Source organism: Dioscorea cayenensis, chromosome 19 (genome assembly GCF_009730915.1).
Source record: "Dioscorea cayenensis subsp. rotundata cultivar TDr96_F1 chromosome 19, TDr96_F1_v2_PseudoChromosome.rev07_lg8_w22 25.fasta, whole genome shotgun sequence".
NCBI classification, from domain to species: Eukaryota; Viridiplantae; Streptophyta; class Magnoliopsida; order Dioscoreales; family Dioscoreaceae; genus Dioscorea; species Dioscorea cayenensis.
Genome location: NC_052489.1, coordinates 14,673,663 through 14,686,865, shown reverse-complemented (window position 1 = coordinate 14,686,865; position 13,203 = coordinate 14,673,663). Strand labels below are relative to the sequence as shown.

Below are 13,203 nucleotides of genomic sequence, written 5' to 3'. Positions count from 1 at the left end.
TTGAGAGATTGTTCAATTTCTCCTCCGGGACATGTATAGGGTTAGGCATGGTTGACCTTAGATTTGGGACCATGTATTAAAGGATCTCCACGACTCATTAATACATTATTTAGGAAGCATATTAGAGGGCTTTTGCACTTGAAACGATTGTCCTAGGTGGATCAATATCCGAGTACTCCATTTATATCGATTGCCTTATCTCTCCTTTACTTACTCTCTCTCTCTCTCTCTCTCTCTCTCTCTCTTGTCTCTCTTACTTTTGTTTGCATTACATCTTTTCACACAATTTAAGTGTTTTTTTACTTCCTACTTCCTCTAGATACGATACCCACTCACCTGGGATTTTTTTACTTCGACAAACCCGTGAACTTGCGGGACACACGCAAGGGGCGCTGTCAATTCTGGGACAACCCGAGAAAAACTCTAAGTGTTTCCCACGCCCGTGTGGAAATTCCCCACAGGGGTGGACATTCACATGACCAAACTCACAGGGACACTCACACGCCCTTGTGTATTCTCGAAATAGAAGAGAACTCTTCTGCAGAGATCCATACGGGCGTGTGGAAATTATCCACACCCATGTGGTTATCACAGTGTCATCCACAGGGGCGAGTCCACACCCCTGTGTTTTCTCGGAAAAAATCTCTAAGTCTTCATACGAAGTGACACACCCATGCAAAAATTACCCATGGGCGTGTGACCGTCACAAGGTCACTCAGAGGGGTGAGTCCACGCCCCTGTGTCCTCTCGAGATGAGCTCATAGCAAAGATCCACGGGCGTGTGGAAATTCCACACGCCATGAGTTTTCTCTAGATGACTTAGAAAAATCTGTAGGCTTTATAGAAAATTCCTAAACATGTAAATACACTGAGAGCCTACCTCTATGATGCAAAATATACCAGAGAAACATGCACAACATGCTCAAATGACCAGAAACTTCACCAAACACATTTATTTACATGACAACACCAAATAAACCACAAGAAAATTCCAGTAATAGCATCTACACATCAAGACACCAATACTTAAAGCCTTATTTATGCAAACACTAAACTAAACACTAGAAAACAGTAAAGACTTGGGTTACCTCCGAAGAAGTGCTTGTTTTATGTCACTTAGCTTGACGTCCCTCGTCTTACCTCACGAGGGCTCATAGATGAAGGTTTCACTCTTACCCATGACTTGGAAGCATGATGAACATAGTCTTTTGAAGGTAGAGGGAGAGTTTTCAAGCTTGTTACCACTTGAGGGATCGTTACCCCCATTCCGTTGTTGTGCATCCCCAACAGCCTTGGGGCATTTCTTGTAGCATCTCCTTTCCCGCTTCATCTTCCGGAGCATCTTCTTCATGATCCCGGAGTAGATGGCACCTTCTCTTCTAGACCAAGCATCATCACCTCTTCGTTTTCCACTTCTTGGTCTAACAACCCCTCGTACGGGTCTAAATTCATTATTTCCTGCACATATTCATTGATTAGTTCATCGTTAGTGTCAAGAAAATACAGAGTATCATCAAAGTCAAGAGAATGTCGCATGGCTTTGGCAAGGCGGTATGTAAGCCTGTCATCTCCAATCCTCAGTGTTAACTGTCCGCCGTCCATGTCGATAAGTGCCTTGGAAGTGCGCAAGAATGGCCTTCCAAGTATTAATGGAACATCTACATCATCATCGACATCCAACACTATGAAGTCTACAAGAAATATGTACTTGTCCACATTGACAAGCACATCTTCAATGATGCTCCTTGGATGTCTTACCATTCGTCCGGCAATTGCAATGTCATCCGAGTAGGTCTAGGCTCTCCCAAGCCTAGCTTCTAAAAGAAAGAGTATGGCATGACATTAATACTGGCCCTTGAATTTGCTAATGCCATCTCTTCACCAAAATTGCCAATGTTGCATGGAATCACAAAGCTTCCGTGGTCTTTCCTCTTCTTCGGCATATTCTTTTGCAACATCGCCGAACAAGAGGCATCTAAGATCACCGATGCACTCTCCTCCAACTTCCACTTGTTGGTTAAAAGGTTCTTCAAGAAATTTGCGTACCGAGGCATTTGAGACAACGCCTCCACAAAAGGAATGTCGATGTGCAGTTATTTGAATAGACCCAAGAACTTCTTATATTGCTAATTATTTTGGTCGTTCTTCAATCTTGAAGTATAAGGGATTCTTGGCTTGTAAGGTAGGGGTGCCACCTCTTTCGCTTTGTCAGCTCTCTCCTCAACCTTCATGACCTTGGGTGCTTCAACATTGTTTTTCTTACTTGGAAGCCTACCCTCGACCTCACGACCACTTCTCAAAGTTATTGCTATCACATGTTCTCTCGGGTTAGTCTCGGTGTTACTCGGCTAGCTTCCTTGTGGTCTCTCTGATAGAGACTTATCAACTTTCCCCACTTGATTTTCTAAATTGTGCAATGACGCAGTTTGGTTGCGAAGTGTAACCTCGACCGATTGAAACTGTGTATCCGATGATTGCACAAATCTAGTCAATTCATTCTCTAAGTTGGTCATTCGGGTTTCCAAGCCTAATACTCGGTCTCCATGTTCGGGGCTTGTTGTTGGAAACCCGGTGGTGCTGTGGCCTTTTGTTGCCCTTGGTTGTTCCAACAAAAATTTGTGTAGTTTGTCCAACCCGGATTGTAGGTGTTGCTATAAGGATTGCCTTGTTTTCTCATTGCATTACCCACAAAGACAACTTGCTAAATAGAGGATGTACCACCAACAGCTATCGGGCAATCGGATGGGCATGTCCCCTTCCACATCCATCATAACTCGTTACGACCGCCAATCTAGGAGAAGTTAGAGTGTCTAACTTCTTACTCAATGCCTCCACTTGGGCCGCCAACATTGTAACCGCATCAATCTCATGGATGCCGGCCATTTTCTTCTTCTTCCTAGCATTCCATTGGTAGCTATTCAAACACATTTCTTCAATTAACAGCTGGGCTTCTCTGGGGGTCTTGCTACCTAAGGTACCTCCTTCCGCTGCATCAAGTAACTGTCTATACTTGGGTTCAAACCATTATAAAAAGTCTGAATGATCATCCACTCTTGAATCCTATGTTGAGGACATTTTTGCTGTAGTTCCTTGAACCTTTCCCATATCTCAAATAGAGACTCCAATTTCATTTGCACGAAGGAAGAAATCTCATTCCTAAGCTTTGCAAATTTTCTGAGAAGGAAATATCTGGCAAGAAAAGGTTCCACCATCTCCTCCCATGTAGTGATTGATGCTCTAAGTAATGAGTGTAGCCACTGCTTCTCTCTCCCCTTCAAGGAAAATGGGAAGGCCCTCAATCTTATAGCATCATCCATAACTCCATTGATCATGAGCATGTTGCACACCTCAAAAAAGTTCTCTACGTGGTTGTTTGGATCCTCATCAGCCAAACAATTAATCTATGCTGACTACTGTATCATTTGGATGAATGCTGGCTTTAGCTCAAAGTTGAGGGTCTAGCATAATCAGAAAGCGTTCTCTGTTGCTCATTGTGTTCTGTCATGTTCTCTGACCCTTCACCTTCAACCTCATCAAGATTTGATGGTTCTTGCACATGTTCATTTCCCTTTCTTCTGAGTGTACGTTCAAGTTTAGGATCTCCTTCAACAATTGTCAAGGGGTTCCCTCGGGTCATAACCTGGAGCTGCAGCAAAAAAGATGAAAACAAAATCAGAATGATGATAGAATAAGAAGATATGGAATAGAAAGAATGATGAATAGCTAAGATAACAAAGTGCAAAGTATCTCTAAACACCTACTCCCCGGCAATGGTACCAAAAACTTGACAACGCCCCTTGCGTGTTACCCACAAGTGCACCGGTTTGTCAAAGTAATAAATCCCAAGTAAGTGGAGTATCCTATCCACAGGGAGTAGGGAATAAAAATACTAACATTGCTACTTAACCAGGTGAAGATGAACAATGATTATGTTGATGAAAGGTAATGTAAACAGAAATAAAAGAAACAAGAACGAGAAGCACAAATAAGTGAGAGGAAAGCCAATCGATAGAAGTGAGGTACTCGGATAATGCTCCACCAAGGACTAATGTTTCAAGTGCAAGACCAACTATTATGTCTCCTAATTGATGCTTAATGAGTCGTTGACATCCTTGAATACACGTCACAAAAATAAGGTCAACCATGACTAACTCTATACTATGCCCCGGTGGAGAAATCAAATAGTCTCAACACCTCACTCTGTTTAAAGTTACAAGACGCTCTAGGGATTCCAGGTGATAAACTCTATTCCTATGTGTAGATCGAACCTTTGGTCCAGGCGAAAGATCCCTAGTCACAATTAAGCCCCAAGTGCTAAAGTCACTTCAACGCTTCACTCTGTTGCTCGCCCAACTAAGCCCCAGCGGAGCTCATTCTTTAGCCCTTCACTCTACTATGACCGCAAATAACTCTTGTAACGTCAAGATAGGATAAATCACATCGGAAGTGAAAGAGATGCTCCGCTACCTCTCAACTCACCCTCTCGACCCTCTCCAACCTTGCTTTGTCTAACAAGCATGGTGTGTTACTCATCCATAAAGGTTACCAAGATGGTCTCTCAACCCTAGTGTCACTCTAATGGAAAAATCATTCTACAAGCATTCAAGATTAGAACTCAATGGAGACATTAATTAAAAAAAGCATAATAAATGGTCAATGAAACAAAACATCCTAGGGTTTACAAAATCCATGTAGCCACTAGGGGGTTTAGCTCTCCATAGAGCAAGATACAATCAATAATGAAATCGGAAGTAAAAAACAAGTAATCCATTGGAAAACTCCCTCAGTATTTGTGTCGATGGTCTTGTGGAGTAGCCTCTTCTTCTCCAAAGGTCCCCTTGTCTGGCCTAGGGCACACCTCACCGGATCAATGCCGACGAAAGCCCTCCCAATAACCTTCTTCCAAGAGAAGTGCGGTGTCAAATCCGTAGGACCACTCCCAAGACTTGCCAAAAGCCTCTCTAAACCGTAGCTGACGACCTCCCAAAAGACGGAGAAAAGTTGGAGAGAAGGATTAAAGATGGCCCACAAAATCAGGCTGAATCCCGGCTTAAATAGGGCTGCAATCGGGTATCCACACGGGCCTATGGATTTCTCGCACTCCCCTGTGGAATGTCCATATGGACCTGTGGAATTTTCATGCTCCTGTGTGGATTCTCTAGAATCCTGATTTTCGACCGGCTGTGAACAATAATTGCTACAGTGTATTGCTACAATGATTTGTTATAGTAGCCTGCTATAGTAACCCATCAAAACACTCCCGATTCCATACTTTTCATCGAGGCAACATAAACTGCCACACGTCTATGCCATAGATCACTACGCTTCTCCAATAAAAAGCCTCATTGGTTAAGATCTTGCTATCAATGCACAAGTCGGGATATGCAAATGCGACTGCCTTCGTGCAGCTCCAACTCATTGTAATTTCTTGAATACATGGAGGTTGGAACACATTCACGTATCTTCAAACTTAAGTTGTGTCTTCGCATTTGTTCTTTCCAAGATTCCACCAAATAGTGCATTCATGATCTACTTGGGCTTTTTTTTCTTAATACATAGCTTCACAAAACTACATGCACTAAAGTATCACAAATACACATGTATAAGCGATAAAACCTAATAAAAGTAATGCTCATCGTAAGAAAATAATACTTTGTATTACTAATACACAAGCACTTATCAGTGAGCAATGTCCGAGTGCCCCACTTTCTATCGATTACCTCTCTTATCACTTTATTGCATCTCCTTCTTGTTCATTTTATTTCTATTTGCATCGATATTGTTCACACCACTTTGAATCATCTTCACCATAGTTAAATGGTAATTCTTGTGTTTTTATCACTATTCCCTGTGGATACGACTAACCACTCACTGGGGTACTTTATTACTTGAACAACCCGTGCACTTGCGGTATATATACGCAAGGGGTGTGCCACTCCACAACCATATCTGCACAAAAGAACACATATACACAAGAATAAGTGATGAAATTTGAGAAAAGTAATGCTCAATGTAACAAAAGAATAGTTTGTATTACTAATACACAAGCACTTATTGACAAGTGTCTAAATGTATGTATTTTAATATATGTATTTCTTACCTCTAGCATGTATTTTTATTAGAATTGATGCCCGTTTTGTGCTTAATTGTGTGTTATTTGCTTTGTAGGGCACGGGAATGCCATGGAGGACATGAAGATATTATTTGGGCCAAAAAGAGAAGAAAACCAGGTCATGGCACTGTAGCATATACACTGTAGAAAATATTGTAGCTGTAGTACTGTAGCAGTGGCACTGTAGTAAGATCAATGTAGCTAACACTGTAGCGCCTTGAGAGTTTTCAAGTCAGGAATTGAATTATGACATACGGACTCAATGCTGCCCGGTATGGAGCCCGGGATGATCACTGTAGCTCTAAAAGAAGATGTTTGTTTGAAGGCATATTAGCTCAATGAGGTGCTCATTGAGCCAGTATGGATACTATTCTGAGAGCATTTATGGAGTTTGCCTACCCCAAACAGTGTCAATGAGGGGCTAAATTTGGTCCTCATTGAGCCAGTATACCACCCAAATGAGGTCCTCATTGAGCCCATTTTGAAGAGTGATTGTGGGGGTATATGAGGGACTTTTGGGGGACTTCTTGGCAGCCAACACTTGGGGAGAAGAGGAGAAAGGAAGACATCATTTTGGAGAGTGTTTTTGGTGTGAGGCTTTTAGAGATCTAGGGCTTGAACTTCAAAGGGAGAGCTTCATCATTAAAGGAGGAGGAGCATTCGGCCTTCCTTGAATTAGAGGAATTGTCATTCGGCCGGCATTCTCCATCCCCATCATCATTCGGACTAGGGAGTGCCATTTATGCATTTACTTCTTTTTTTTGTTGTGTTTGAGATACTTGTTTGTGTGATGGCACACTAGACCCCCAAGGCCACCGGATGTAGGTGAACCTTGGGGGGTTCATCATGTATTTTGGATACTTTACTTTTATTTGGAATGCATTGGTGTGATTTATGGTTTAGCTCATTGTGTTTTATGCCTAGAACTATTATTTGGAGAAATCCTTTGTTCTTGTCTGAGTTGTACACGTAGATGTGACCTACTCGCGTGTACTAGATCATTATTGAGCTAGAATAGGAGATCTTTGACCAACATGCGTAGAAATTGGATGTAGGTTGCCCCTCCGAACCATGAGGATGAACTTAGGTTAAGTGTATCCTTGTTGCGCGATGTCCATTCACTTAATGCAATCGTAGGAATATGATTAAGGAGAGATCCTTGTCATTATTTGTACGGGATTAGGGTTTAACCACCGAGAAATTGGGGTTGAACTATTGTTGAGATCCGTCGGTCTACATCACCCTTGCTATTTTATTCTTATGCATCCATACATCATGATGACCCCTCTTGGGAATCCTCATCCCTAGGCCTGTTCTTATCATCATTGCTCTTGTGATTTTCTGGCTCGCCTTGGAATTGTTATACTTGTGTTTTATTTACATTCTTGCATGTATTAGATTAGTAGACCATGCTTAAGTTGTAAGATTAGAAAGTGAGTGATGGAGGAGTAATAGGAGCTCCTTAGCCCCGTGGAATACGATCCTTGGGCTTTTGCACAAGGTATTACTTGGTGACCCCGTACACTTACGGGAGATCAACCAAGTTTTTGGCGCCGTTGCCAGGGATATTAAGGAATTCTAGGAAACTTCTAGCTTATTGCTCTAACCATTTGTCTTTTCTTCTATTTCTTTTTTTATTTTGTCTTGTTTCTTTTTGAGCTTAACTTTCTTTATCTTTATGGACTTTGCAAGGTACTGTGCATGACATGTTCAAATCCATCAAATTTAGTTGCACAAGATAGTGAAATTGAGAGAACTTTGCATCGAAGACTTAGAGAAGTGGGTGAAAGCACTAGTGAAAGAAACATTGAGATTGAGGATAGAGAATCTGTAATCATGGCCAAAGAAAGATGTACCTTATCCGAATATGAAAGGCCGTAGTACACGGGTGAAGAATTCAGTGTTCAAGCACCATCCATTGCCACAAACAATTTTGAAATCAAGGCAAGCACCATCGGCATGATCCAGAATTCAATCCAATTTAATGGTCTTGCGAATGAGGATGCTCGTGATCATCTTGCCCGTTTTCTCCAAACTTGTTCCACTTTCAAGATAAATGGAGTGACAGATGATGCGATCCGGCTTCGACTTTTCCCATTTAGTTTGAGAGATGGGGCATATCGGTGGCTCACATTCTTATCACCGGATTGATGAAAACATGGAAAGATATGGTTGAAAAATCTTTGGGAAGGTATTTTCCTCCAAGCAAAGCGGCGAAGCTAAGGCAAGAAATTTTAGCCTTCAAACAAGGAGAATCAGAGACTCTATTTGAAGCTTATGAAAGATTTAAGGATCTCCTTCGAAGATGCCCCCATCACGGCTTTGCTTCTTGGATGCGGGTTCAAATCATCTACAACGGGTTGAATTATGCAACTCTTCAATTAATTGATGCCGCAACGGGTGGATCTCTTAGTAACAAGTACCCTGCTGAGGCCGAGCAACTCCTTGAATCAATGGCAAGCAATGAGTCTCATTGGGCATCAAGAGGTGCACCACAAAAAGGGGTCAGAATTTATGAAGTCAGTGCTAATGATGCTCTTGCCGTGAAGATGGATGTATTGTCTCGGAAGCTAGATATGCTCATGGGTCGTAGCTTGAAGTCAGAGTCGGTGATGAGCTGTAGCACCTGCGGTGGAGGACATGGAGTCACCCAATGTCCTATTGCTAGTTCCTCCGTCGCCCCAATTGAGAATGTTGATTATATTGGGGGACAAAGGCCACAAGGAAATCCTTATAGCTCGACTTATAATCCGAGGTGGAAATATCACCCGAACTTTTCATGGAATTAGGGGCAACAACAAAAAGCTGCACCACCTCCACAAGGTCCCCAAATGCAACAACCAGTGCTAGAGAAGAGGTTCACTACTGAAGATGTGCTTGCCAAGTTCATGATCAACATTGAATCAAGGTTTAATAGCATAACCAGCAGTATGGATTCTCAGTTTAGTAAGGTGAATGCTCAACTTGCTCAACATGCCGGACAGTTTAATGAGATAGGCTCCATTTTGAGAAATCTTCAAGCTTCTTTATAAGTGCTTGAGTAGACATATTTTTATATATGTTTTACATGCATTGAGCATCATTTTTACTGTGGTTTATGTCTCATATTGTGTATTTGGTGTTCTTTTATGCATATAGGTTGTGAATGCCTTGAAGAGTAAAAAGAAAGCAAAGATAGGCTATAAAGACACAATGTTGGGAGTTCTTGTTCAATTCAAGGACCAAGACACGAGAGCAGTTCATAAACATGGAGATGTGTGCCAACTTCCAAGAAGATTCAAGTCAATTCACTATTTGGAAGGGCACAAAGGCAGCCACATCTTCATATTCCTTCTCTTTTGTGAAGATTGCAAAACCTCTCAAAGATACGTCGATGAAGAAAAGTTTTATAGCCTACCACATGGACGTGTGCCCGGACATGTGGCCTTAAGAGAAGAGTATTCGGATCGCGTTTTGTAAAAAGTACTGTAGCAATTTCGCTGTAGCAGTACTGTCACAAATTTACTGTTCACGCGGTGCCTGGAAATTCCGCACGCCCGCGTGGAAATTCTTGCAGCCCACGCGGGCGCATGGAAAATCCACACGGGCGCGTGAGGGCACGTGACAGACGCGATCTAAGGCCTATAAATAGCCGTTTTGCCCTATTCTTTCTCATCTTTTGTGCGGCTCTTGAGGGGTGAGACGGCTAGGGTTTGGAGAGGAGGTCTTTGCGGCTTTGGAGGCGCTTCGTCACCAACTTTGATCGATTCCTCCTCCGTCATAGCATCAAGGAAGCCACCGGTGAACCTAGCTTCGGACTGGGTCCTTCAAGACGTCGAAGCTCTCCGTCAAGGCCATCAGTTCATATATAAGGGGGTTTATTTCTATGGTTTTAATGTACTTTCATTCATTGATGGTGTGTTTTGTATGTTTCTCCATGGAGAGCTAAAACCCTAGAGTTTATTTGGGCTTGTGAACCCTAGGATTCTCATCTTTTGTGGATTTGCTTAGTGTTTCTATTTAATCCGAGTTTGATTAAGTTTTAATCTTTTATTCTCATTGCTTGCTTGTTTAATTAATCCTTGTGGTTGATTGGATTTGCATGATTTGTTACTTTGATGTGAGAGAGGTCTCCATTAGAGTTAGAACTTCAAGGTTAAAGATGGTTGAGAGGGTGAGTCATGAGATAGTGGAGTGTCCCCTCTACCTTCCGATTGAGTGTATTCTATCTCCGTTCCCTAAGCTCTATGCAACCATATTTGGTGTGAGGCATGAGATTGAGAGATTTCTCCACCGGGACCTTGTAGGGGGTTAGGATCCTTTGCCGGGAATTAGGGTTGGATCAATATTTAGGAATCGGATACACCTCTTGGAATCCCTAGAGTGCTTTGCAGTCATATGTGGTGTGAGGTGTTGAGATTGAGCTTTTTCTCCACCGGGACCTCGTAGGGGACTAATATCGGTGATCGGGAGGCCGGATCCAATTATATTTAGATTTCCACGACTTAACTTACTCATCATAGAAACACTTTGCTTATTCGGTACCTAATACCTGAATCCTAGGGGGAGCATTGCCCGAATACCCCACTTTTACTAATTGAGATCTCCATCCATTTAACCCTTGCATATTCATCTCCGGTATTCACTTCTTCGCACATTAGATCACCACACCTTTCCATTTATCATTAGGTTAGAAAGCAGAGAAGAAGTTCGTACTAGTCACCCTGTTCCCTGTGGATTCGACTACCCACTCACAGGGGTAATTATTACTTCGACACCCATGCACTTGCGGTTTACACGCATATTCGGACGTGTCACTTCTGTACAATCACTTGAACACCAAGTGGGGCAGCTTGCTAAAGCAAATTCTGAGCGACCATCAGGCAATCTTAGCTAGCAACACTGAGTAGAACCCAAGAGAGCACTTGAAGGCCATTATCCTTAGAAGCGGGAAACAGGTTGAGACAAGGGTCGGAGTTGACCTAAGTGTCAAGGAGACTTGGGTAGCTGAAGTGGAAGACCCTAACATAGTGGAGAAAGTTATCGAGAAAAACAAGCAGAGTGAAGATAAGGAAAGTCCACAAAAGGGTTCATCAAAGCCGTCTAAATACAAACCTCCAATTCCCTATGCGGCCAGATTGAAGCAAGATAAGGAGGATGCTCAATTCAGAAAATTTGTCAACATCTTCAAGCAACTCCACATAAACATCCCAATTGTAGAAGCTTTAACTTAAATGCCCAAGTATGCGAAGTTTTTGAAGGAATTGCTAACAAACAAGAGAAAATTGGAACAAGAGGGCACAGTTGCACTCACAGGAAATTGCTCAGCCATTTTGGAGGAGAAGCTCCCACAAAAATTGAAAATTCCGGGAAGCTTCATAATCCCATGTGTACTTGAGGGTGGGGTTCAAGAAAATGCCCTAGCGGACTTGGGGGTAAGCATTAATGTTATGCCCTACACCATGTACGTGAAGCTTGGTCTTCATGAACTTAGACCCACGAGAATGATTTTACAATTGGTGGATCATTCAACAAGGAAGCCTCGTGGGATTGTAGAAGATGTGATTGTCCGGGTGGACAAATTTGTATTTCCTGTGGATTTTGTCATCATTGATATTGATGAAGACTTTGAAACACCGTTAATCTTTAGTCGGCCAATCCTTACTACCACCGGTACCCTAATCGACCTTAAAGGAGGAAAATTAACATTAAGAGTTGGTGAGGAAGAAGCAGTGTACACTCTACCTATGGCCATGAAGCACTCTTTAGACCATGATAACATGCTTTACTTTGTTGATGAAACTGATCTTTTAATTTCTGATTGTGTGCAGGAGGTGCTATCATTAAACCCATTGGATGAATACTTGGAAGAGCTAGGAAATGAAGAAGAAGAAGAACCCTACTCTCCTCTTCCAAGTTTCAATTTGAAGAAGCCAAAGGAGAAAGTTATGTGTACCAATGCAAAAGAGAAAGAAAAGAAAGATTCAATGTTGAAAAAAATTTGGAGGGAGGTTCGGGGAAAGAAGAAGAAAGGTATCACTCAGTCCTATCCAACACCTCAAGAAAAGAAGGTACAATCTCCACCTCTTCTCACTCATGCAAAATGTGAAGTTTATTCATTGATGTCCTTGAATTTACCGGGAAGAAACACCAACAATTTGAAGATGACCGTGGGAAATTTCAAATTATTCGAACCCCCGTAAGGTAAGTGAAAAGGTACGTCAAACTCGTGACGTTAAACAAGCGCTTCTTGGGAGGCAACCCAAGCATTCGGGGGTTTATTTTCATGTTTGTGTGTTATTTGCGTTCATGTTCTTGCCACTTTTTGTATTTTCTTAGAGTTGTTAATTTGAATAAGTCCATGTTCTCATTATTTTGTTTATCATGATCATTATCTATGTGGTTATCCACTTGACTTTATTGTTGAGTTGCACTTGTTTGGGCTATCATTTTATGTGTTAGGTCGAGACTTTGAACCATTATTTCATGGTGGAGATGATCTTAGACCAATTTGTAACCATGCCCATATATTTTGAGAAGCAAAGAAGTCTTTATAACATGTTTTTAGAGTCTCACAGCCTCAATGAGCTGCTCATTAAGGCCATGAGAAAATTCCCGAAACTTTTAACTAAGTCTCATGGCCTCAATGAGCTACTCATTGAGGCCGTCAAGCCTATCCCGAGAGATTACACTAAGCCTCACGGCCTTAATGAGCTGCTCATTGAGGCCATCAAGGAAATTCAGCAACTTTTGCTTGCTCTATACGGCCTAAATGAGCTGCTCATTGAGGCCATATGGACTCTTATTTGTCTTGTGAACGTTGCTAACTTGTCTCTCTCTTCTTTCCCTTTCTTCTCCAACCAAGACCTAGCTTCCATGATCTATCCCTCGATGGCTGGATCTCACTCAATACTACTCTAAATCATCTCCACATCTCCTCAGAAAGTTGATCTAGTGTTTATCTTCAAGCTCCACTCAAGTGCTATCCATTTTTGTTGGTATGATGCTTGTTGTGAATGAAAAGTTTTCTTTTCTTTTCTTCTTGCTTTCTTGAGTTTTTGTGTGGATTCCTTCAAGATTTTTGCTTGTATCTTGTGGTGTGATCATCATGT

At 42.0% G+C, this 13,203-nt stretch overlaps 2 non-coding genes across 2 annotated transcripts; one reads left to right on the top strand and one right to left on the bottom strand.

Moving 5' to 3' along the window:
- The first annotated feature begins 3,057 nt into the window (after positions 1–3,057).
- Positions 3,058–3,164, top strand: LOC120250998. Its single transcript, XR_005533323.1, has one exon. It is a non-coding gene; the product is annotated as a small nucleolar RNA R71 (small nucleolar RNA).
- Positions 3,165–8,328: 5,164 nt separating this feature from the next.
- LOC120250867 lies at positions 8,329–8,435 on the bottom strand. Its single transcript, XR_005533199.1, has one exon. It is a non-coding gene; the product is annotated as a small nucleolar RNA R71 (small nucleolar RNA).
- Between the last annotated feature and the right edge of the window lie 4,768 nt (positions 8,436–13,203).